The sequence below is a fragment of the Sus scrofa genome, chromosome 8, assembly GCF_054392235.1.
Source record: "Sus scrofa isolate SSC_HxYL_T2T_F1_AM1 chromosome 8, Sscrofa_HxYL_maternal_Yorkshire_Landrace_v2.0, whole genome shotgun sequence".
NCBI lineage: Eukaryota > Metazoa > Chordata > Mammalia > Artiodactyla > Suidae > Sus > Sus scrofa.
In genome coordinates this window covers 62,391,023-62,416,735 of record NC_139390.1, presented here as the reverse complement: position 1 = coordinate 62,416,735, position 25,713 = coordinate 62,391,023, and the positions used below count along the sequence as shown (strand labels likewise).

General features: G+C 42.6%; 1 protein-coding gene and 1 pseudogene across 9 annotated transcripts in view; both read right to left on the bottom strand.

The window, feature by feature from the left end:
- Positions 1–25,102, bottom strand: part of LOC100621006 (RE1-silencing transcription factor-like) — a 130,508-nt gene extending 105,406 nt beyond the window's left edge. For 2 of the 8 annotated variants that reach the window (XM_084970791.1, XM_084970795.1), the window contains exons 1-4: positions 24,595–25,102; positions 22,986–23,229; positions 12,790–13,009; positions 11,882–12,038 (exon numbers count right to left, since the gene is read on the bottom strand). The gene's annotated coding sequence lies outside the window, so the exon portion shown is untranslated. Of the gene's footprint in view, positions 1–11,881; positions 12,039–12,789; positions 13,010–22,970; positions 23,230–24,594 lie in introns of all 8 variants that reach the window. The other 6 variants (XM_084970794.1, XM_084970797.1, XM_084970799.1 and 3 more) reach the window with 4 other exon arrangements.
- Positions 1–25,102, bottom strand: part of LOC100625795 (uncharacterized) — a 46,789-nt pseudogene extending 21,687 nt beyond the window's left edge. The window contains exons 1-3 of the transcript XR_014812603.1: positions 24,917–25,102; positions 12,790–13,009; positions 11,882–12,038 (exon numbers count right to left, since the gene is read on the bottom strand). The product of XR_014812603.1 is annotated as an uncharacterized LOC100625795 (transcript). The remainder of the gene's footprint in view (positions 1–11,881; positions 12,039–12,789; positions 13,010–24,916) is intronic.
- Positions 25,103–25,713: the final 611 nt, after the last annotated feature.

The following is a 25,713-nucleotide window of genomic DNA, read 5'->3' as shown; positions in this document are numbered from 1 at the left end:
TTATTTATTTATTTATTTATTTATTTTTTTGTCTTTTTGTCTTTTTTGTTGTTGTTGTTATTGTTGCTATTTCTTGGGCCGCTCCCGCGGCATATGGAGGTTCCCAGGCTAGGGGTCGAATCGGAGCTGTAGCCACCGGCCTACGCCAGAGCCACAGCAACGCAGGATCTGAGCCGCGTCTGCAACCTACACCACAGCTCACGGCAACGCCGGATCGTTAACCCACTGAGCAAGGGCAGGGATCGAACCCGCAACCTCATGGTTCCTAGTCGGATTCGTTAACCACTGCGCCACGACGGGAACTCTTTTTTTTGTTTGTTTGTTTGTTTTTTTTTTTTTGGTTCTTAGAATTTCTCATGAGGCATCCTGTTGCTGACTTCAAGCTACAAATACGCCCAGGAGAAACCCTGGGTCTGCCCACACAAGGAAGGCCTGGAGCAGCCGAACCTCGAGTCTCTGCTTTGCCATGCAGACAGGAGTCCAGCCTAAGTGTGCTACAGTTTCCTCTCCAGACCCACTTTCACCTAGACAGACCCCAAGGTGTAGCTTTAGGAGAATCAAAAGCTTGAGCTCTATCCCTCAAGGCAGTACCCTAAGAGCAAAAGCCCCATCTGGGGGAAAAATAAAGCTCATGCTACATTTTAATAATAAAAAAATCCACCCTAATCCAGGGCACTTCAACATCCACCAAAATATAGGAGAATCTGATAAAGGTCGATCACATTTCATGAATGAATCTCTGGATTCAGACAAAGGAGAAATCAGAGCTGATCATCCCCTTTTAAAGTATTGCTGTCAGCTTTACAAAAAGATTCTCAAAAGAATTTTTTAATCTATAATTGAGTTTGAAAATATAATTTAGGAGTTCCCATCATGGCTTAGTGGTTAATGCACCTGCCTAGTATCCATGAGGACACGGGTTCGATCCCTGGCCTTGCTCAGTGGGTTGGGGATCCGGTGTTGCCGTGAGCTGTGGTGTAGGTTAAAACACAGCTTAGATCCTGCATTGCTGTGGCTGTGGTGTAGGCCAGCAGCTGTAGCTCTGATTCAACCCCTAGCCTGGGAATGTCCATATGCCACACTGTGGCCCTAAAAAGACAAAAAACAACAACAACAACAAAAAACTTATATCACCCATAAATTTTAGACGCATATATCTAAGGCATTAAAGCAAGCAATACTTTAATATTAAATATAGCTCGAAACATCACCTAGTCTTTTGACAATGAACTTTACAGTTCCAAAGAAATCCATTCAAGAAAGATACCAATGCAAAGATAACTTTCACTAGTCTTGTGCCTTGTTTGGAAATCCCACAGATCACACCCTCTTGGTTAATTCAAGACCCTTACTTCAGACAAGACCATGGCCATTTGGCGCCACAATTTCTTTAGAGTGTTCATCAGTTGTTCAGGATCTTTATGTATCCCAACCCAGCAGCCATTAACAAAGATCTTGGATGCACTAAAATGCAAAACCAAAGGCATTTTGCACTTAATAACTCTAAATTAAGTAATAACCAAAGATTAACAAGTGTCTAAAGAACTGTATTTATACACAGTCAGCAATAGCTACAGGAGAAATTTCTTCTAAATTTTCCATATTCCATTCTTCTAAAGACTCCAGAACTGGAGAAGGTTGATATCCAACTGAAATATAAGCTATCAGGGCTAAATTCTTCACAAGTCCTACAGAGTGGCCCTTGGGATAAATAAAGTACTCATACTGATTTAACAAACCTATCAAAATTATTTTCCATAAATATTTTCCTTCCGTTTGATCTTAGGATGTACACTTATTTCCTAAGAACAAAATTATAAATAATATCTTAGTTCTAAACTAATTACTACATAATTACATAAAATCTTACTTCTAAAAGTAATTATAATACCTGGACAAAACTATAATTCAAAAAGACACATGCACCCTTATGTTCACTGCAGCACTATTCACAAGAGCCAAGACATGGAAACAACTTTAACGTCCATCAACAGATGAATGGATTAAGATGTTGTACATACACACAATGGATTACTACTCAGCCACAAAAAAAGAACAAAATAATGCCATTTGCAGCAACATGGATGCAACCAGAGATTCCCATATAAAGTGAAGTTAAGTCAGAATCTAAAATATGGCACAAATGAATCTATCTACAGAACAGAAACAGACTCACAGACATGGAGAACAGCCTTGTGGTTGCCAAGGGGGAGGTAGGGGAGTGGGATGGACTGGGAGTTTGGGGTCAGTAGATGCAAACTATTACAAACTAGAATGTAATAGTTTTGAATGTGATGTATAGCACAGGGAACTATATCCAGTCTCTTGGGCTAGACCATAATGGAAGATAAAATGAGAAAAAGAATGTTTATGTATGTATGACTAGGTCACGCTACCGTACAGCAGAAATTGGCACAACATTGTAAATCAACTATACTTTAATAAATAAATTAAAAAATTAAAATTAAAAACTTTGCTCTGTGACAATATCAAAAGAATGAAAGGACCAGCCACAGACAAAAAAAAAAAAAAAAATTTTTTTTAATTTTTTTTTTTTTTGCTTTTTCAGGGCCACACTCACAGCATATGGAAATTCCCAGGCTAGGGGTTGAATAAGAGCTGCAGCTGCTGGCCTAAACAACAGCCACAGCAATGCCGGATCCAAGCTTTGTTTGCAACCTACACCACAGCTTATGGCAACACTGGATCCCTGACCCACTGAGTGAGGCCAGGGATTGAACCTGCATCCTCATGGATATTAGTTGGATTCATTTCGCTATACCAAGATGGTAACTCCCTAAAAAATTCTTTTTTAAGAAAATGGAGTTCCCGTCATAGCACAGAGGAAATAAATCTGACTTGGAACCATGAGGTTGCAGGTTTGATCCCTGGCCTCATTCAGCAGGTTAAGGATCTGGCATTGCTATGAGCTATGGTGTAGGTTGCAAACGCAGCTCAGATCTGGCATTGCTGTCGCTCTGGCGTAGGCCAGCAGCAACAGCTCCAATTAGACCCCTAGCCTGGGAACCTCCACATGCACTGGGTGTGGCCCTAAAAGGACAAAAGACAAAAAAAAAAAAAAAGTAATCACAATGTAACATAACCTTTGTCAGACTTTCTGTCTGGGATACAAATGCTAGCGCATTACCTCTGGGGTCTCAGCAGGACACACCATTCCCCACAATGTATTGTGCAACTGCCTTGGTTTCACTAGTTTGCCATCTCTACCAATGGGAGAGTTTAAACGACGAAGGTGAGAAAGAGTAGATGCAAAAGTCAGGCGGTTTAATACCTAGAAAACAAAGCGAATCTTTATAACGTTTGGGCACTTCTGTTACTCACACGATCACATTTCTGGCAAATACTAGAACAAGGCAAAGGCATTTTGACGTATGATCCACTTAGTGTCCACCTCTCCCATCCCTCCCTTCTCTTCCCTGTCCTGCCCTGGGAGGTCCTGTTCACCCTGGGAACCTCACCGACCCTTACAGCAGGATGGCAAACGCATGACATACACATCTACCACAGCACATAAACGCTCATGGTCTCTCTCCAGCCATGATGGAGAGAGGAGTGGGGCTTTCTTATTTGTTTGTTTTGTTCTCTGCTGTGTCCCAGTACCTAGAACAGTACTTGGCATGCACTGGGCACTAAGTGTTAAATGCATGTTAAATGCGACCAACTCACAGGCCTTGTGCATGGCAGACTAATCCATCCCAGAACCTTTCCTGGGCTAAAGCCTCTGAATCCAACAGGAGAATCAATACTTAGAGAATATTAAGCAAAGTAACACTTAGAAGAAAGGCAACACAGAGAGGGACATAAAGCCACCAACACAGACGCAGTGTACCTGGTAATAAGCCACCGCTCTCCTGGCCCTACAACACCCCATCCTCCTTCCTCTTCCTACATCTCTCATCAGGTGGATGTCATCACACTTCCCTGAATCTTCCAACCCAAACATCTCAAACTTTTTTGGTCTCTGACTTCCGCCTTTCACACATCAGTACACGTGCGCTGTCAGCTCTTTTCACACTTTCTCAAAAAGCTAGCTCCTCTATTCCCAGGGTCACAGACAGCTCCTCACCTCTTACACTGTCAGCACTCACCAACCCTGGCCATCTCCCCTCCAATGTGCCCCCCAGTCACCAAAGTCTATGTCCCCATCACTCACCCACGTGGACAAACGCCAAGTGGATGCCCACAGACCAGCTCCAGAGAAGCCTGCTGACAAGAAGCTCTTCCCAATGAGGCCCCAGATGCCTTCGCTACGTCTCTGGACGCCTGCAGCCCAACCACTCTGCCTCCAGCCGGAGGACCATGCTGTGCTCCCACTCTCCTCGGCCTGGCAGGACGTTGGCACCTCTATACCAGACCCCGCACCACCTCACCAAGAACTGCTCCCGAGTCCCCACTCCGTGGAGGGGCCATCCTTGAACTACCCAACACGAAGTCTACAGAACCTGCTTCCTCTTGCTTCTCAAGTCTGTCCCGCATTCCACCCCTGCACAAGTGCTCCAGAGCAGGCCTAATAATTTCTCACTCGGGTACCACAACCATCCTTCCACCCCAGCCCTGCCCTTCTCCATCTCTCTGCACATGACAATCACTGTGAAGCCTCCTGAAAGTAATCCTGAACAGGACTCCATCTAGGAGCTGCTCCCAGCTCCCGTCTCCACCCCACGGCCTTCACCCGCCCCCTCTGACAGACAGTGCCAGCCTGCTCCAGCTCCATCCACTGCACATGCCCTCCCCGCTCTGTCCCTTTGTTCAGGATGTCAGCAGTTTTCTCCAGCTTTCTTGACAACTGCTGATTCTAACCTACTCCCAGGCCTGGTTTATTTCCCAAATATCTCTCGAGATTCAGCTCTTAGGCACTTTGAATATTTAACTTACAGACTTGTGAGTGAAAGCCTTAGCCCTGCTGTGGCTCTGGTTACTGCTATGAAATGGGTTTAATCCCTGGCCTACGAACTTCCACAAATTAAAATTTTCTTAAAAAATAGCCTTGATTATTTATTTTTTAAAAAGACAAGGGAAGATTAAAAGAGATTAAAGAGACATAAAAACAATGTGCTATACATAATCCCTGACTGGATTCTGAAGCAGAAGAATAAATGCCATTAATAATATTGTCAGTACAACTGGCAAAAACCTGAATAAGCTCTCTAGATTAATAGTGTTGTCTCAGGGTTAAATGTTCCCACTTGGATAAATGCACTATGATTATGTAAGTGAACCACTTGGTTCTTATGAAATACACACTGACGTATATAGAAGCCAAGGGGCATGAATGCCTAATACTTACTCTCAAATTTTCCAGAGGGGGGAAAAAGTGTATATAGATAGCTAGATAGCTAGACAGCTAAACGAGAATCCTACAATAAATGAGGCAAAGGCGAAAACTGGTGAATCTGGGTGTAGAGTATACGGGAGTTATTTGCAACTTTTCTGTAAATCTGAAATGACTTCAAAGTAAAAAGTTTAAAAAATGTATTAATTACTCTTTTCCCATTTATACCAAATTGCACTAGACTAATCGCACTAGACTATTGTTTCTTCTTGCTGCCTCTGGCTTCCATGTCTATTTTACAGACAATTGTCAGGAAAGAAGTCAAAGCAGGGCTGAAGCTTGCAGTGCCCAGTAGATGGCATGGGGTCTGCAACAGCTAAACTGGCCTTCAGAACGGCTTTCTACTGTTTTAGGATGAGTAACAGTCCTGAAACCTCTTGAAAAACACTATGAATACATTTTGCTCTCATGTGACCATTTCCATCATCTCTGGATCTTCAAAATCATAAATAATATGCTCTAAAATATATCTGTCAAACCCAATGCTCTGAACACAATAATGATGGGAACTTTTGCTTGATATATGGTAGGGTTGCTACAATGCACTGACCAATAGCACTCTTTTTTGCACCCTAGAAAAACAAAACCTCACCAGAATATGAAGACACAGACATCATAGCCATATATAAACATCGCAAGAGTAGATGCAAACTATTGCATTTGGAGTGGATAAGCAATAAAATAGCACAGGGAACTATATCTAGTCACTTATGATGAAAGAAATGTGAGAAAAAGAATGTATATATATGTGACTGGACTGCTTTGCTGTACAGTAGAAATTAACAGAACACTGTAAACCAACTATAATGGAAAAAATAAAAACCATTTTAAAAAATAAACATCACAAGAAGCATTTTATATACATGTTCACTGTATGTACTTCAAAAGAAGCATGCCTCTAATACTCTAAGGAATGTCCGATGGCTGCTTTTCAAAACAGCAAGAACAGGTTTACTCATTTGATGGACAGACTGGTCATTTAGGCCTGAGAGAACTTCCATTCTCTGTCAGGATCCTCTAGAATTCCCCAAGACTGTATTTGGAAATGACCTCTTGTTGCAAACGAATGTCGACACAGACCCTCAAGTCCTTTCCCCCAACCAAAAAAGTAAAAACCTTTGGAAGATATAAAAAGATGAGGGGCAGAAAAGAGAGAATATGGACAAAGTGGGAAAAGCTATGCAGAGAATAAAAAAATGTTAACTGGTTGGTCTGTGAGGTATCTCCATATATGAATAATGTTTCAAAATTAACCAACAGCCCCTCTCATATAAGATTCTCTTTTCCAGTATCTCTCTTTAATTCCGACACATACAGAAATGAACGCACTATTCATTTCAGTGCACTGTTCTACATGGCATATAAACACCTGGTTTCTCCGTCTTAATCAAATCTCTTTCCTTCAAAATCTAACTGTATCCTCTCTTGGCCTCATCACCCTACCTGGTCACGATCCATCTAATAACAGTTTCTGTGGTCTTCCCCCTCCTGCTTCAGGACTCCTTCCTTAGAAACCTTACTCCATCTCAGGGTGTTGGTACCAGTTTCTCACAGATGATGCCCAAATCCTCGTCTTGATCGTCTTCTTATACCCTCAACCCTCCTATCTCCAATTTCCAGTTCGTTCTTTCAATTCATATATCGATTATTCCATCCAGTCTGTTATTTGTTTCATCAAAAATATTTTTTTCAGAGTAAGTGCAACATTAAAAAAGAATGGCCACATCATGTACCACTCAAAATTTTTTTCTAAAAATGAACTCACTAGGTTATCACTAAAAATCAATTCTTGGAGTTCCCGTCGTGGCTCAGTGGTTAACGAATCTGACTAGGAACCATGAAGTTGTGGGTTCGATCCCTGGCCTTGCTCAGTGGGTTAAGGATCTGGCGTTGCTGTGAGCTGTGATATAGGTGCAGACATGGCTCGGATCGCTTGTTGCTGCGGCTCTGGTGTAGGCCGGTGTCTACAGCTCTGATTGGACCCCCTAGTCTGGGAACCTCCATATACCACAGGAGCAGCCCTAGAAAAGGAAAAAAAAAAAAAAAAAACCAATTCTTAGAAGTTTTGGTGTTTTTTTTTTTCTTTTTTTTTTTTTTTTCCGTTGTACAGCATCGGGACCAAGTTACACTTACATGTATACATTTTTTTTCCTCCCTTTGTTCTGTTGTGATATAAGTATCTAGACATAGTTCTTAATGCTACTCAGCAAGATCTCATTGCTTATCCATTCCAAAGGCAATAGTTTGCATCCGATAACCCCATCCTCCCGATCCCTCCCACTCCTTCCCTCTCACCTGGGGCAGACACAAGTCTATTCTCCAAGTCTATGATTTTCTTTTCTGTGGAAATGTTCGTTTGTGCTGTATATTAGATTCCAGATATAAGTGATATCATAGGGTATTTTTGCCTTTCTGACTTATTTCACTCCGTTTGAGAGTCTCTAGTTCCATCCATGTTGCTGCAAATGGCATTGTGTTGTGCTTTTTTATGGCTGAGTAGTATTCCACTGTGTATATATACCACCTCTTCCTAATCCAATCATCTGTCGATGGACATTTGGGTTGTTTCCATGTCTTGGCTATTGTGAATAGTGCTGCAATGACCATGCAGGTGCATGTGTCTTTTTTAAGGAAACTTTTGTCCGGATATATGCCCAAGAGCAGGATTGCTGGGTCATATGGTAGTTCTATGTATAGATTTCTTTTTTTTTTTTTTTTTGTCTTTTTGCTATTTCTTTGGGCCGCTCCCACGGCATGTGGAGGTTCCCAGGCTAGGGGTCGAATCGGAGCTGTAGCCACTGGCCTACACCACAGCTCACGGCAACGCCGGATCATTAACCCACTGAGCAAGGGCAGGGACCGAACCCGCAACCTCATGGTTCCTAGTCGGATTCGTTAACCCCTGCGCCACGACGGGAACTCCTATGTATAGATTTCTAAGGTATCTCCAAACTATTCTCCATAGTGGCTGTACCAGTTTACATTCCCACCAACAGTGCAGGAGGGTTCCCTTTTCTCCACAACCCCTCCAGCACTTGTTATTTGTGGACTTATGAATGATGGCCATTCTGACTGGTGTGAGGTGGTATCTCACGGTAGTTTTGATTTGCATTTCTAATAATCAGGGATGTTGAGCATTTCTTCATGTGCTTGTTGGCCACCTGTATATCTTCCTTGGAGAAATGTCTATTCAAGTCTTTTGCCCATTTTTCCATTGGGTGATTGGCTTTTTTGCTGTTGAGTTGTATATTCTAGAGATTAAGCCCTTGTCAGTTGCATCCTTTGAAACTATTTTCTCCCATTCTGTAAGTTGTCTTTTTGTTTTCTTTTTGGTTTCCTTTGCTGTGCAAAAGCTTGTCAGTTTGATTAGGTCCCATTGGTTTATTTTTGCTCTAATTTCTGTTGCCTTGGGAGACTGACCTGAGAAAATATTCATGGGCCTGATGTCAGAGAGTGTTTTGCCTACGTTCTCTTCCAGGAATTAATGGTGTCTTGTCTTATATTTAAGTCTTTCAGCAACTTTGAGTTTATTTTTGTGCATGGTGTGAGGGTGTGTTCTAATTTCATTGCTTTGCATGCAGCTGTCCAGGTTTCCCAGTAATGCTTGCTGAATAAACTTTCTTTTTCTCATATTATGCTCTTGCCTCCTTTGTCAAAGGTTAATTGACCATAGGTGTCAGGGTTTATTTCTGGGTTCTCTATTCTGTTCCACTGCTCAGTCTGTTTTGATACCAGTACCACAGTATTTTGATGACTGTGGCTTTGTAATATTGCTTGAAGTCTGGGAGAGTTATGCCCTCTGTTTGGCTTTTGTTTCTCAGGATTGCATTGGCAATTCTGGGTCTTTTGTGGTTCCATATAAATTTTTGGGTTGTTTCTTCCAGTTCTGTAAAAAATGTCATGGGTAATTTGAAAGGGATTGCATTGAATCTGTAGATTGCTTTGGGTAGTATGGCCATTTTTACAATATTGATTTTTCCAATCCACGAACATGGAATATCTTTCCATTTCCTTACATCTTCTTTAATTTCTTTGATTAAAGTTTTATAGTTCTCGGCATATAAGTCCTTTACCTCCTTGGTCAGGTGTATTCTGAAGTATTTGATTTTTTGAGGTGCAATTTTAAAAGGTATCGTATTTTTGTATTCCTTTTCTAATATTTCATTGTTGGTATACAGAAATGCAACTGATTTCTGAATGTTAATCTTATATCCTGCTACTTTGCTGAATTTATTAATCAGTTCAAGTAGTTTTTGGGTTGAGTCCTTAGGGTTTTCTATGCACAGTATCATGTCGTCTACATACAGTAACAGTTTTATCTCTTCTCTTCCTATTTGAATGCTTTTTATTTCTTTTGTTTGTCTAATTGCTGTGGCTAGGACTTCCAAAACTATGTTGAAGAGCAGTGGTGAGAGTGGGCATCCCTGTAACTCTTAGAAGTTCTTTATTTTATTTAGAACTTTAGAACTATAGAATTTTAATTAACTCATTCTCATCTTATATCAAATTTATCACAAAATCTAGATGATTTTCCTTTCTCTACCTCTAATCAATTCATTTTTCCAACATCTGCCACAATAAGCTAATATTCTGTGTCCCTATTTTTGCCACACACCCCCCTGCCCCCCACAATCGAGGTCAATGCTTGTCAACAAAGAACGCATGTCACAATCAACTGGGGATCTATTCCAAACACTTGTACTTGGGCCCCATTCCACCCCTGTTCATCAGTAAAAACCACTTTAAATGTGTTTTTTTTTTTGTTGTTGTTTTTCTGGCCAAGGCATACAGCAGCTTGATATGGGATCTCAGTTCCCAAACCTGGGCCACAGCAGTGAAAATGCTGAATCCTAACCATTAGACCATGAGGGAACTCCCACCATTTAAATTCTTTAAAACACCTATTCTATGTGGATATTAACTTCAGTCAGTTAAAGCACTCTAATGTTCAAGATTTCTTCTTTATTAAACTTATAAAATATTAGGCTCTGCAGAACTGTTTGTAAGAGTACAAGATTAGAAACCTAAGTGTCCAGCAAAAGAGAAATGGTACAACAAAGTACGCTACATGTATATACAGAATAACATAGCTCAAAAACAAAATGGAAGTTTCCCTGTGGCACAGTGGGTTAAGGATCTGGCAATGCCCCAGCTGTGACTCAGGTCACAACTGTGGTCCAGGTTGGATCCCTGGCCTGGAAACTTCCACATGCCACAGGTGCAGCAAAAAAAAAAAAAAAAAAAAAAAAAAAAAAAAATATATATATATATATACATATATATATATCAACTGCTGATCTAAATATGTTTTTAAAGGATACCAGCAATATTTCAACAGTACATATGGTATGCTCCCATTTGTATTTTTTGCATTAAGACTATTTCTGGATGGACTCATAAGAAATTATTAAGAACAGCTACCTCTAGGGAAGAGAGCTAGGGGTCAAAGGAAGACTACTTTTTATAGTGTATTCTTTTCTGTACTTTTCAAACTATTTTAATGTGCATGTATGACATTTTAAAAATTTTTTATATTTTAATTTTTAAATTTTTAATAAAAATTTACATGGAATTAAATAGTTAATTACAAATTTCGAACATAGTTGTAAAGATTAAATCAAGCAATCTGAGTAACATAACCTGCACACAGCACATAGTCAAGAAATGTTAGAAGTTCCCATCGTGGTTCAGCAGTAATGAACCTGACTAGCATCCATGAGGACATGGGTTCAATCCCTGGCCTTGCTCAGTGGCTTAAGGATTCAGCATTGCTGTGAGCTGTGGTGCAGGTCACAGATGTGGCTCGGATCTGGTGCTGCTGTGGATATGGCTAGGCTGGCGGCTGTAGCTCCGATTCAACCCCTAGCCTGGGAACCTCCATATGTCGTGGGGGCAGCCCCAAAAAGACAAAAACAAAAACAAAAACGAAAACAGAAAAACACTAGCTGCTATTAGATTACATTGCCGTAAGCAACATGCCTGGGACAGGTGGCTTCTGAGATAGTGCCTGGTGAGCCCTGCCCACTCTTACACTGTTAGCTCTTGAGTATCAACTGGACATGCTGACTTGCATCTCACAAAGACCACAGGCCGCTGCTTTGAGGATGAAGACACCAAAGTCAATGATTTCCATCTTGCCTGTGTGTTCCAGGGCTCTCCCTCCCTCTCCCTGACATGCCAGCTGCCTGCTGTCAGCCACTGCATGAAGGAAGCCCTGCAGCAAGGAACTGGATCTGGCTGCCCACCATGCAAATCAGCCCTCAGACAAACGCCCTGACTGTAGCCTCTGCAGCATCATGAGAGGTGTTTGACCAGAGGACCCAGCTAAGCCACACCCAGAAATTGTGCCATGAGGAATGGTGCTACTACAGTAATTTTTTACACAGCAATAAACAAATAATAAAATGCCTACCATACAACAGTAATAATAGGCTCCAGAAAGACTTTCTGACTAAGCACACAGTCTGGTAACTTACAAAACTAGACCAAAAGTAATAAACCCAAACAGTATCATACCACAGCCCTTACCTGTCCTCCTCTGGCCAGCATGCTAACCCAGATAGTACTGGTAGGTCGAGAAGAATTCTCCAGACATGATCTATACTCTCCTGTGTAGGCATTTAGAGTCCTTTTTGGCAAACACATAGACTGTGTCTGTTGCCATTTTCTCTTGAACAATCAGAACCTATGTAAACAATAAAAGTTATAACCTTAAAACCCACAATCGCTGAAGTAGAAAGAGTGAAATTTGCTTCTTAGTCTCATCATATAGTGTGCATGCAGCATTTGGAAGTTCCCAGGCCAAGGATCAAATCTGAACCCATGCCACAGTAGCGACCCAAACCAATGCAGTGACAATGCTGGATCCTTAACCCACCGCGCCACAAGAGAACTCCACGAAACATCGATTTTCAAACTTTACAAACTCCGTTTTGCAAAAATGCTCCATAGAAACATACGAGTTCAAAGAACGGACCAAATTTCTAGTGCATATTATACACAGTTAAATAAAATTTTGGTCTACATAAATTCAGCTGTCACCCCCTAAATAATTCAACCGCCACTTTCAGATTATCCTGCATAGAAGCTTAATATTTTTTTAAACTTTTTCTTTTTGTCTTTTCTATGGCCGTACCCGTGGCATATGGAGGTTCCCAGGCTAGGGGTCCATTTGGAGCTGTGGCTGCCGGCCTATGCCACAGCCATGGCAACGCAGGATCCAAGTTGCATCTCGACCTACACCACAGCTCATGGCAATGCCGGATCCTTAACCCACTGAGCAAGGCCAGGATCGAACCCGAAACCTCATGGTTCTGAGTTGGATTCGCTAACCATTGAGCTACAATGGGAACTCCCTTACTTTTTATTTTTAACTTTCACAATTTAAATCTTAATTATTTAATTTTGTAATTTAAACAATAATAATGCTATTATACCTTCTGATCCATTAGTAATGAAGTAGCCACCAGGATCCAAGGGGCATTCATTTAATTCACAAAGATCATGATCTATTAAGCAAAAATTTAACAGGCAGTAAACTGAAAGCAACATAACTGAAGTTTTTCCTATAAGAGTTTTCTGATGCTGTGTCTGAAGCTGTACTTCGCCTTCTGCAAAGACTGTGCTGTTCCATCAGCAGAGAGTGGAGCAGAGTACCTTCAAAAATAAAAGCAGATCACAAGTTAATAGGAAGGCACTCGATAAAACTAGTTATAACCACACTTTCTAAACTGTATTTCAGTGTCCGCTGCTGGAATAGCTCTTTCTTATGTGAGCTTTCTTAATCTGACTTCATGCAGCATCACTGGTGAAGTGGCTCCATCTCTTTCCCAAAGGGTATGCTTGGAGCAGTAAACTTGTTCAAATTCAGCAAATACCTTAGCTAAAATGACATGAAAATACATGAAAATATATGAAAAGGATAATTTTTTTCATAAAAGTTTGATGATTCCATTTAAACCAACATTAATATTTTCAGTAGAAGAAGCTCTAGAAAATGGCTAAATTAATCTACTTTACTAATATGGGGACTCACCAAAGTCAATATCCATATTCCACAGACATCAAGTTCTATACTTCATCACTTTTTTAAGACGCAAGACAAAAAAAAAAAAGAGTTAATAGGAGTTCCCTTGTGGCTCAGCAGGTCAAGGATCTGGTGTTGTCACTGCCATGGCTCTGGTTACAGCTGTGGTACAGTCCAGTCCCTGGGCTGGGAACTTCTGCATGCTGTAGATGTGGTCAAAACAAACACACACAAACGAGTAAATGTATCACAATAAAGACTATACACATATCATACGCTGAGTTTATAGGAAGCTATTAAAATGGTTCTGCATTAATGATCTATATAGCAGTTTCATGTGCCCTCTCCTTTGTTCAGGTCAGAAGTACTGAGTTATCAGAAAACAAAGAAACATTCAGACAACTAGAACTATACTATAACCAATACAGCACAGAAAAAGTAAACCTAACTCTTCAATTAAACATACAGAAAATCCTAGTCACTATTCCACAGAAAGGACTGAATACTTCTATCCCTGGCTGACTAAACAGCTTAGCCCACAGCAAAAATGTCTATTTGCTGCAAAATAAAACAAGACCCATGAAAGTCAATTCAAGAAAATGCAGAGTCAAAAATAAAAATAAATATGACAAGGGGGTTCCTGGAGGCCCAGTTAGTACTCAGGGCTATCACTACTGCAGCCGGGTTCCATCTCTGGTCTGGGAACTGAGATCCCACATCAAGCCACTGCACACAGCAGCAGAAAACATAAAAGAGAATAGAATAGAATAAAATAAAATAGGAGAAAAAAACAAATAGAATAAGATAAAATAAAAATGACAGCATCAATGGACCTTCAGATTATTATGCGAAGTGAAATAAGTCAGATGGCTAAAGACAGATACTCTTATGATTTCACTCATACATGGAATCTAAAAAGTCAAACCCCAAACCCAAATGAACTGACAAAAGAACAGAAACACTCACTGATATAGAAAAGACAGCAGTGGTCACCAGACAGGATGGGGGCTGGAAGAGATGCCCAGTGGGTGAGGGGTCAACTGTATGGTGATGGATGGTAACTGGCCTGTGATGGTGACCACTCTGTCGTGTATAGAGATGCTGAACTATAATGCTGTATTCCTGAAACATGTCATTTTTTTGGTCTTGTCTTTTCAGGGCCGCAACCACAGCATATGGAGGTTCCCAGGCTAGGGGTCGAATTGGAGCTGTAGCCACTGGCCTATACCACAGACACAGCAACGCCAGATCCGAGCTAGTGACCTACACCACAGCTCACGGAAACACCAGATCCTTAATCCACTGAGCGAGGGCAGGGATCAGACCTGCATCCTCATGGACTCTAGTCAGATGTTTACACTGTGCCATGACAGAAACTCCTGAAACATGTAATTTTTAAAAGGATTTTTAAAAAGATAAAAATAAGGAGTTCCCGTCGTGGCACAGTGCTTAACGAATCCGACTAGGAACCATGAGGTTGCGGGTTCGGTCCCTGCCCTTGCTCAGTGGGTTAACGATCCGGCATTGCCGTGAGCTGTGGTGTAGGTTGCAGACGTGGCTTGGATCCTGCGTTGCTGTGGCTCTGGCGTAGGATGGTGGCTACAGCTCCAATTCGACCCCTAGCCTGGGAACCTCCATATGCCGCAGGAGCGGCCCAAGAAATGGCAAAAAGACAAAAAATAAATAAATAAATAAATAAAAAATAAAGTATTAAAAAGATAAAAATAAGAACTCTAACTTGAACAAGGAGGAGGAGGATGATATCAATGACTAAAATATGGAATGTATAAGAATTTAAATTTTAGGTTAAATTCATTCTATTCTGAGTATGTTAAAATGAGAATAATTCACTGACGTGAGAATATTCAGCAAATGACTGATGATAACAAATGAAGCCAATGTGAGAGATCAGAATTAGTAGTGCAGGAGTTCCCGTCCTGGCTCAGTGGGTAACAAACTGGACTAGCAATTATGAGGATGAGGATTTGACCCCTGGCCTCGCTCAGTGGCTTAAGGATCTAGTGTTGCCATGAGCCATGGTATAGGTCGCAGACACGGCTCGGATCTTGTGTTGCTGTGGCTGTGGCATAGGCCAGCAGCTGTAGCTCCAATTGGACCCTTAGCATGGGAAATTCACGTGCTATGGGTGTAGCCCTAAAACGACAAAAATTTTAAGCATTTTATTTTTAAAAATTACTTAATTTTATAGGTGTACAACAATCACCACAACCAAATTTTACAGCATTTCCATCCCAAACTGTCAGTGTCAGTGCATCCCCCGACCCCAACCTGTCTCATTCGTAAACCACGTTTTTCAAAGTCTGAGAGTCGGTATCTGTTCTGTCAAGAAGTTCATTGTGTCCTTTTTTAGTGAGTGAAAGCATTTGAGGTTGGTGTCTCATTGTCTGACTGACTTCACTTAGCATAATTTATAGGTCCATCCATGTTGCTAAAAATACTGGTATTTTGTTCCTTTTAATGGCTGAGTAATATTCCATTGTGTATATGTATCACATCTTCTTGATCCACTCCTCTGTTGATGGACATTTAGGCTGTTTCCATGTCTTGGCTATTGAAAATAGTGCTGCAATGCACAATGGAGTGCATGTGCCTTTGCGGAGTCGTGGTTTTCTCTGGATAGATGCCCAGGAGTGGGACTGCTGGATCAAATGGTAGTTCTATTTTTAGTTTTCTGAGGAATCTCCATATTGTTTTCCACAGTGGTTACACCAATTTACCATCCCACCAACAGTGTAATAGGGTTCCTTTTTCTCCACACCCTCTCCAGCACATGCTTATAGATTTTTTTGTTGTTGTTTGTTTTTTTCAGGGCTGCACCCGTGGTATATGGAGGTTCCCAGGCTAGGGGTCTAATCAGAGCTGTAGCTGCCAGCCTACACCAGAGCTACAGCAATGCCAGATTCGAACTGCGTCTGCAACCTACACCACAGCTCATGGCCACACCAGATCCCCAACCCACTGAGTGAGGCTAGGGATGGAACCCTCAACCTCATGGTTCCTAGTCGGATTCATTAACCACTCGGATTCATTAACCACTGAGCCATGATGGGAACTTCTGTTTGTAGCCTTTTTAATGATGGCCATTCTGGCTGGTGTAAGGTGGTACCTCGTAGTGGTTTTGATTAGCATTTCTCTAATAAGTTGTGATGCTGAACATCTTTTCATGTGTTTTTTGGCCATCTGTATGTTTCTGGAGAATTGTCTGTTTAGATCTCCTGCCCATTTTTTGATGGGGTTGTTTGCTTTTTTGGCATTGAGCTGTAGGAGGTGTTTATAAATTTTGGAGGTTAATCCCTTGTCAGTCAATTCATTTGCAAATATTTTCTTCTACTCTATGGGTTGTCTTTTCGTTTTGTTTAGGGTTTCCTTTGTTGTGCAGAAACTTTCAAGTTTAATTAAGTCCCATTAATTCCAACTTGACCCCTAGCCTGGGAACCACCATATGCCCCTGGTACAGCCCTAAAAGAACAAAAGCAAGAAAACAAAGGAAAAAAAAAACTGAGTAACTGCTGCAGATTCTGGGAGATAAAATAATACATCATGAAAACTAAGTGTAATATGTGATCTTATGTTGGATCCAGGATCAAAAACTTTTTTAAAAATTTGCTATAAACAACATTAGTAGGACAACTGGCAGAATCTGGATAGGGCCTCTATATTTAAATAAGATCACTTTATATTAATGTCCTGATTTTAATGACTTATGTTTATGTAAAAATGTTCTTATGTAAGCAACTTACTCTCAAATATTTCAGAAAAAAATACTGAAAGAGAAAGGAAAAAACAAAGAAAAATGTAGACCATGGTTAAGAGAGATACACACACACACACACACACACACACGAATTCTTTATAACCTTTTTTTTTTTTTTGGTCTTTTTGTCTTTTCTAGGGCTGCACCCACAGCATATGGAGGTTCCCAGGCTAGAGGTTGAATCAGAGCCGTAGCCACCAGCCTACACCACAGCCACAGCAACGCCAGATCCAAGCTGCGTCTGCGATCTACACCACAGCTCACAGCAATGCCAGATCCTTAACCCACTGAGCAAGGCCAGGGATCAAACCTGCAACCCCATGGTCCTTAGTCAGATTTGTTAACCACTGAGATACAACAGGAACTCCGAGTTCTTTGTAACTTTTGCATAGGTCTGAAATACTTCAAAAGCTAAAGTTAAATATTTAAATAAATAAATAAGGAGTTCCCACGTGGCGCAGTGGTTAACGAATCCGACTAGGAACCATGAGGTTTCGGGTTCGGTCCCTGCCCTTGCTCAGTGGGTTAAGGATCCGGCGTTGCCGTGAGCTGTGGTGTAGGTTGCAGACGCGGCTCGGATCCCGCGTTGCTGTGGCTCTGGCGTAGGCTGGCAGCTGCAGCTCCGATTAGACCCCTAGCCCGGGAACCTCCAGATGCCGCGGGAGCGGCCCAAGAAATGGCAAAAAGACAAAAAATAAATAAATAAAAATAAATAAATAAATAAGATGAGAAAACAGCTCTCATGTAGCATAATTATATAAAATATCTAATTTTCTTTTTTGGGCTGCAGCTGCCACATATGGAGTTTCCCAGGCTAGGGGTGAAATCAGAGCTACAGCTGCTGGCCTACACACAGCCACAGCAATGCAGGATCTGAGCCACATCTTCAACCTACACCACACCTTGCAGCAACACCAAATCCGTAACCCACTGAGCGAGGCCAGAGGTCGAATCCACATCCTCATGGATGCTAGCTGGGTTCTTAACCCAACGAGACACAACGGGAACTCCTATAACATTGAATTTTCAAGAATAGAATAAGTAGGAAACCTTGTATAGGTTATAGTGCCTTTTATAGTACCTTTTAAAGCTTATTCAGGAGTTCCTATTGCGGTGCAGCAGAAATGAATCTGACTAGGAACCATGAGGTTTCGGGTTCAATCCCTGGCCTCACTCAGTGGGTTAAGGATGTGGTGTTGCTGTGTGCTGTGGTGTAGGCCAGCAGCTATAGCTCCAATTCAACCCCTAGCCTGGGAACCTCCATTGCTGCGGGTGTGGCCCTAAAAAGACAAAAAAAGAAAAAAAAAAGGCATATTCAGTTTGGTCTAAAAAGTTACATTACAATCCAACATGCCTCTTGCCACACATTTGTGGAATTTCGTCCTCCTCCTCATACTGTATTACCTGCAAAAATCCAAAGTAAACTCACTTGCAGTAAAATGCTACCAGTTTAACATCTTGCTCCTATGATATGAAGTAGCAGAAACATATCACTCTCTGCTAAATTAAAAAAAAAATCTGTTATTCCACTTCTCTAAAATTTCAATTACATACCTTGAATTGTAGTGCATTAACACTCATAGGTCTATGTATATGTACGTCTATGCCACACAGCTATTCTCTCGATATGCAGAGGCCTCATGACAAAGGTTCCGTGTAAGTTTTGTCAATTTTAACTGTTCCATCTTCTCCAGAAAGTCCATGTATTTCTCATCAATACCTAACTCTAATGATAACTAGGAGCAAGCTCATAGTCCTTTGATCAACAGGCTCCTCGGAGACATATGGATAAGAGGGTTGAGTCAGCAAAGGATTCTGATAGCTAGGCAATTCCTTAAAGTGGGATGTCTACTGGAATAACAATTTATACATGGATAGGGATGACAGGCTGTATTTTCCAAAGATGGCTGCAACTGTATCTTTCAAATGTTCTATTATAATAAAAGTGTGATCTTAGAGTTCCCTGGTGGCTCAGAGGGTTAGGGATCTGGCATTGTCAGTGCTGGGGCTTGGGTTGCTGTTGTGGCATGGGTTTGATCCCTGGCCTGGGAACTTTTGCATGCTGCAGCCACACACACACACACACACAGTGTGGCCCTGACACTCCTATTACCAAGATATAAGGGTCTGTGTTTCCTCCCCTTGAATCTGGGTGGGGTTTTGACTCTCTTGTCACTAAGAGAATACACTGCCCTGTGGCTTTACAGGCGAGGTCAGGAAAGGCAATGGAGTTGCACCTTGTTTGCTGAAACATTTGCTTCTGGAGTCTGGAGCTATCTTCAAGAACTTCTACTACCCTAAGGCTTGTGCACTTGTGAGGAAGCCCAAACCCCACAGAGAGAGCACATACAGCCACTCCAGTCAGCAATCTGGTCCTTGGGTCCTTCCAAGGCTGGAGGCCACACACCTGAGTAAACTCGACAGGTTCCCCCAGCCCCCAGCCATCAACACGAAGTTATGTGTCTTCCCATTTCAACCACTGACATCAGGCAACAGACAAATCACTCCTGCTCTGCTCTGTCCAAATTCTTGAGCCATTTAATCCATGAACATATTATATTAATTTTTAAGCAGCCAAGTTTTGGGGCGGTTATGCAGCAATGGTAATGTAAACAACAGGGCACTTGAAAAATCAATGTGTGCTGGTCCTGACATTAGTCTCGTCTCCTTGTTTAAGAGAATAAATTGCATTTTTGAATTTCTATTTTGACGTATATTTACAGGCCTGAAACATAAAAACTTTTGATTCAAAATTTGATACATAGGCAAAATAAATTACTTAATAAATGCTTCTTGAATGGACTAGAATTACTGATCTCTGCATGGTGGGGGCAGGAATAAAACCAAGTTATTTCAAGTGGCTTCTTTTTTTTGGTCTTTTTAAGGCCACACACAGCAAGTGGAGCTTCCAAGGCTAGGGGTCAAATCAGAGCTTTAGTGGCTGGTCTACACCACAGCCACGCCAGATCCTAGCTCCATTTGCGACCTACACCACAGCTCACAGCAACACCAGATCCTTAACCCACTGAGCAAGGCCAGGGATTGAACCTGTGTCCTTATGAATACTAATCAGATTCTTTTCTGCGGGGCCACGATAGGAACTTCCTGAGGTTTCTAGCTGTGATGACAAAAGTTGATACCATAGTCACACACAAGAAGATGGAAAAGGAGAGGTGATAAGAAAGTCAGTTTTAGTTAGACTGGAAGATCACTCATACCTTTAAAACTGGCCATAGGAAACTGGATATAAATATGAAGCTCAAATCAGGAGTTTAAATTACAGAGCTCAGAGTCATCATGTAGTTGGAGGAATACAGAGAGTTTACACAAAGAAGGAAGACTAAAGGCGGGGTATTAGGGACACCAGTGTTAAAGCCATGTGAAGGAAAGTGAATCTGTGGACACTTACTCATCCACTCACTGGAAATGACTGTGACTGCTTCCTACGTCCCAGGCATTGGAGACACCATCTTCAGCAAAAGGTAATGACCTCAATTGAGAGGAAGAACAAGGAGATATGGACAGTCCTAACTAGGACGTGAGAAGATGGAGAAGCCTTCCCAAAAGCTGAGTTAAGCAGAAACCTCATGCGTAAATAAAAAGGTAAACCAGAAAAAAGAGTGTGGGAGGGGCAGAGAGAGAAGTATTCCAAAGAGGAAAAAAAAAAAAGCAAACCAACCTCAACTTGTGCAAGACTCCACAATGAAAGATACACAAAGGAACTGGAGTTCCTGTTGTGGCTTGGCAGGTTAAGAACCTGACATAGCGTCCATGAGAATGCAGGTTCAATCCCTGCCCCTGCTCAGTGGGCTACGGATCTGGTGTTGCTGTGCCTGTGGTATAGACCAGCAGCTGCAGCTCTGATCCGACCCCTAGCCTGGGAACCTCCGTATGCCGCAGGTGCGGCTGCAGAAAGGTGGGGTATGTGTGTGTGAGACACAGAGGAATAAAAGAAGGCCAACTGTAGTCAAAGCACAGAGTGAGAAGTTGGACTAGTCAGAGATTGGTGCTCACCAATAAAGCTTTGAGGAGCCAGACTAAGTTTTTCACAAAGTGAAGCCATATCAGATGTTTGTTCCTGAAAGAACCCTATTGCCCCAGTGTGGGCAGTAGATTGGAGAAGCAAGAAAAACTGAGAGCATACGACCCAGTTAAGAGTCTAGGGGAGTAATGTGCAAAAGAAGTGGTGAAGGCATGAACTAGAATTGTGGCAGAGAGGAGGGGGAAGTGAACAGATTTGACATATTTAAGAGACAGAACCCTCTGAGCGTGGTGACTCATTAAAAAAGGGGCAGAGAGAGGAATCAAAAATGACGCCCAGGCTTCTAGCTTCAACAACACAAGAGGGTCATAACATTCACTGAAATGGAGAACAAATGAGGAGGCAAGTTTGGAAGGGGGATGGGTAAGGAAAATAGAAAGCTCAGTTTGCACAGTGACAGGTATGAGAGGCCTGGAAGATGTCCAAGTGAAGCTATCTAGCAGCAGTTAGATACACAAGACATCTGCAATGGAGGTACAGCTGCTCCTCAATATTCCCAGGGGGTTGGTCCCAGGACCCCCAGTGCAAATCAAAACCCAAGGATGCTCAACCTGCATTATTTTATGTGAGGCAGCACAGTATCTCCATGTGACCTACACGCATCCTCCCTCAGATTACTTATGACCCTAAGACAATGTAAAGGCTTTATAAGAGCACACCTCAGAGATGCTACAGGTTCATTTCCACACCCCAATAAGGGAGTCACAAGAATTTTTTGGTTTCCCAGGGCATATAAGAATTATGTTTACGGAGTTCCCGTCATGGCACAGTGGTTAACGAATCCGACTAGGAACCATGAGGTTTCGAGTTTGATCCCTGGCCTTGCTCAGTAGGTTAAGGATCCGGTGTTGCCGTGAGCTGTGCTGTAGGTGGCAGACGTGGCTCGGATCCCGAGTTGCTGTGGCTCTGGCGGAAGCCGGTGGCTACAGCTCCAATTAGGCCCCTAGCCTGGGAACCTCCATATGCCAAGGGAGTGGCCCAAGAAATGGCAAAAAGACAAAAAAAAAAAAAAAAAAGAATTGTGTTTACACTACACTGTAGTCTATTAAGTGCATAGCACCATTACGTCTAAAAAACAAGGTATACACAGAGTTCCCACTGTGGCACAGTGGAAATGAATCCAACTAAACCACGAGGTTGCAGTTTCAATCCCTGGCCTTGTTCAGTGGCTCAGGGATCCAGCACTGCCGTGAGCTATGGTGTATGTCACAGACATGGCTTAGATCCCAAGTAACTGTGGCTGTGGTGTAGGCCGGCAGCTGCAGCTCCAACTCGATCCCTAGCCTGGGAACCTCCAAATGCCGCAGGTGTGGCCCTAAAAAAGAAACATACAAACAAAAACCAAGATACACACCTCAAATAAAAAATGTTTTGCTAAAAATACTAACCATCATATAAGCCTTTGGTGACTCATACTAGTAAAATCAAAGATCCCTGATCACAGATCACCATAACAAATATAATTTTTAAAAGTTCGAAATATTGTGAGAATTACCAAAATGTGACAGAGACATCAAGTGAACAAATGCTGTTTAAAAAATGGCATAGACTTAGTGCAAGTTTGCCATAAACCTAAATTTGCATAAAATGCAATATCATGAAACACATCAAGAGGAGTGAAATAAAACAAGGCACGTCCTTAAACAGTTGTCAGTAAAAGGCAAATTCAAGTTTTCCTTCTGGAACTTTCCGTAATTTTTTCCCCCACATACCCTCCACCTGAGGCTAGTTGACTCTCCAAGTGCAGAACCCAGAGATAGAGGGCTAACTGTACCCTGAAGTTTCCCACCTACAGACGGTAACTGAAGCCACGGAAAATGGATGAAATCTCCCAGGGGTAACTCCAACAGCAGACCAGAATGAGCAGGAATTCACACAGGCAGGAAGAATTACGGGAGAGTGATGGAGCAGATGAAAAGCGTTAGTGTCCACAGTCAAGGCGTCAACTATGTTGATGACCAGAGGGTTGAAATAAGCTTTGAAAAACGTCCTTCTGATTTATCCACTGAGAAGTCACTCATTTTCTGAAAATACTGGAGGAAAAAGCAAATAATAAAACATTCAGCTTGTTTTCCTCAGGACAAAAAGATCTAATATTCCTCATAAAAAAAGCCAGCTGAAAGAAGGTACTGAGGAGGGCTTATCTGATATTAAAGGACACAGGAGACTCCATGCTGGAGCAGGCTGATAACCACAATAACATTAGCCTTTCCCACACAATTATTATACATCGTTAATGAGAATATAAATCAGCACAATCACCAAGGTGGTCACTTGGCACCATTCAGCAACGTATCAGTATTTTGTATAATGTGCACATCATCTGACCTGACAATCCTATACCTAAAAATTCATCCTACAGATACACTCCTACTGGACAAAGTGGCATGTACAGGGTTACTCATTAGAACATTGTTTGAAGCAGAAAAAGACTGGAAATAACCCAACTATCCATCGAGACACAAATGAAGTTATGGTATATCCACACAAACTAGGCAGCTGCAGAAAAAGTAGGATGCTCTCTCCCTACTGATAGGAAAACCTCCTGGATGTAGATGTATAAAGCAAAAAATAAACGTGTAGAAGAGTGGTTAGAACCTGGCACTTTCACCACCTGGAAACAGATCCCACAGGCAACAGTTACAGAGCAGTGCCATTTGGCCCGGGGTGGGGTAGAACACCATGGCGATTTGTCTGAGCATAAGGAAAGTATATGGACAGCTAAGAATCTAAGTGGAAAGGGCTCACTGCAGACAGAGAAATGGTGGACAGTTTGCATTTTTAAATTTTCTAGCCTGTGAGCCATAAGAATATACTTTAGAGCTTAACTCAAAAGTTAAGGTAGGAGTTCCCCTCCTGGCACAGTGGAAACGAATCTAACTAGGAACCATGAGGTTGAGGGTTCGATCCCTGGTCTCCAACAGCGGGTTAAGGATCCGGCGATGCCGTGGTGTATGTAGGTCGAAGACACAGCTTGGATCTGGCGTTGCTGTTGCTGCGGCACAGGCTGGCGGCTGTAGCTCCGATTAGACCCCCAGCCTGAGAACCTCCATGTGCCGTGGGTGTGGCCCTAAAAAGACAAAAGCCGAAAAAAAAAAATGAAAATATGGAATTCTACATGTAAAAAATTATACATGTAAAAAAAAAGATACTGGCCCTATTCAATAAGCAAACACCACCTCCTAGAACTGTGTCACCTTGTGGAAAACGGAGATGTAAAAGTCATCTCTCAAGATAATTTACTTAAGCGGAAAGCAGAGTGAAGGACGCCAAACAAGCCCAATCCCCCCTCCCACCCTGTATTCTCTGCACCAGCTGTATTTGCAGAGCCTAGCACATCGCCCGGCACAAGCTGACGTTCAAACATTCGACTATTCAATAAATCCACTACCTCTGACCTTAAGGGAAATCGAGGAGCCCTTTGCTTCAGATGAACCCCAAACACCGGTACTGGTCGCATGGGGGGCCGCTCTTCCAAAACGGGGAGGTGTCACTTATCCAGAAGCAGCCAGTGGAGACAACAAATGTCATAAATGCTGCGCTCCCCGCCGGTCCACCTTCCAAATCCCTGGTTCGTCCCCGGCCCGGGGAAGGCGGAGGGGGGAACGCCTGGGGACCCTGCGCGGCGGGCGGGTGAGAAGGCCACAAACCCTCGACTCGCCCGGCTCCCACGTTTCCCCCTCGAGCGGGTCGCCGCGGTGTTTCTGAGGGGCCACCTACCCTCGTCTGCGTCACACAAACCCACAAGTGGGTCACAAGACGCGAACCCAAAAAAGCACAGGGAGAAAAGACCACCGACGACCTGAGCACCACACAAATGAACCCAGTCTGGGGGTCCCAAAACTTCCTGTACCTCACGCCAGCACCGCCCACTAAGACTCCCCGTAAGATCTGCGCTAGCGTACCAAGCCAGCACCGCCCATGGGGGCGCCTAGTAAGGTCTGCGCTTGCGCTCCAAGCCAGCACCGCCCACGGGGACGGCGCTTAAGGTCTGCGCCTGCGTCCCAGGCCTGCACTGCCCAAGAGGCTGCCGCATACTGTGTGCGCCTGCGCGAAGAGTGAAGCATTTGCTAACGTCCAGAATTGCACATGCGCAAATCGTGGGTTCAGACTTCTCTGGTCAGAAGACATGACTACGGCTACGCTCAGTCTTGGAACCAGATAATAAAGTTTTTTTTAATATTCCACTAATAATGACACCTGAAAAAAACCCAAGTGGATGTATCACAAAAGGCTTTGTGGTTATAATTTTACGGCCTTAGGTGTTATATATTTGCCAGTTACATAGCCAAAAAACAGGAAGAAATGAGATTTCCGAGCTGCAGACAGTACCAGCGGCAGCGCGCTGAAGAAGCCCGGAAGTAGGCAAAGCTTCACTGGCTGCCCAAACTGGCCAACCCAGCGGAGCCCGCACCTACAAAGCCTTTAGCTTCGCTTTAGGTGGGTTCTCGGCATCAGAGGCTTCATCGCGAGATCTCACGAGATGAGACCAGGGAGGAGGAGCCGAAGGGCGACGC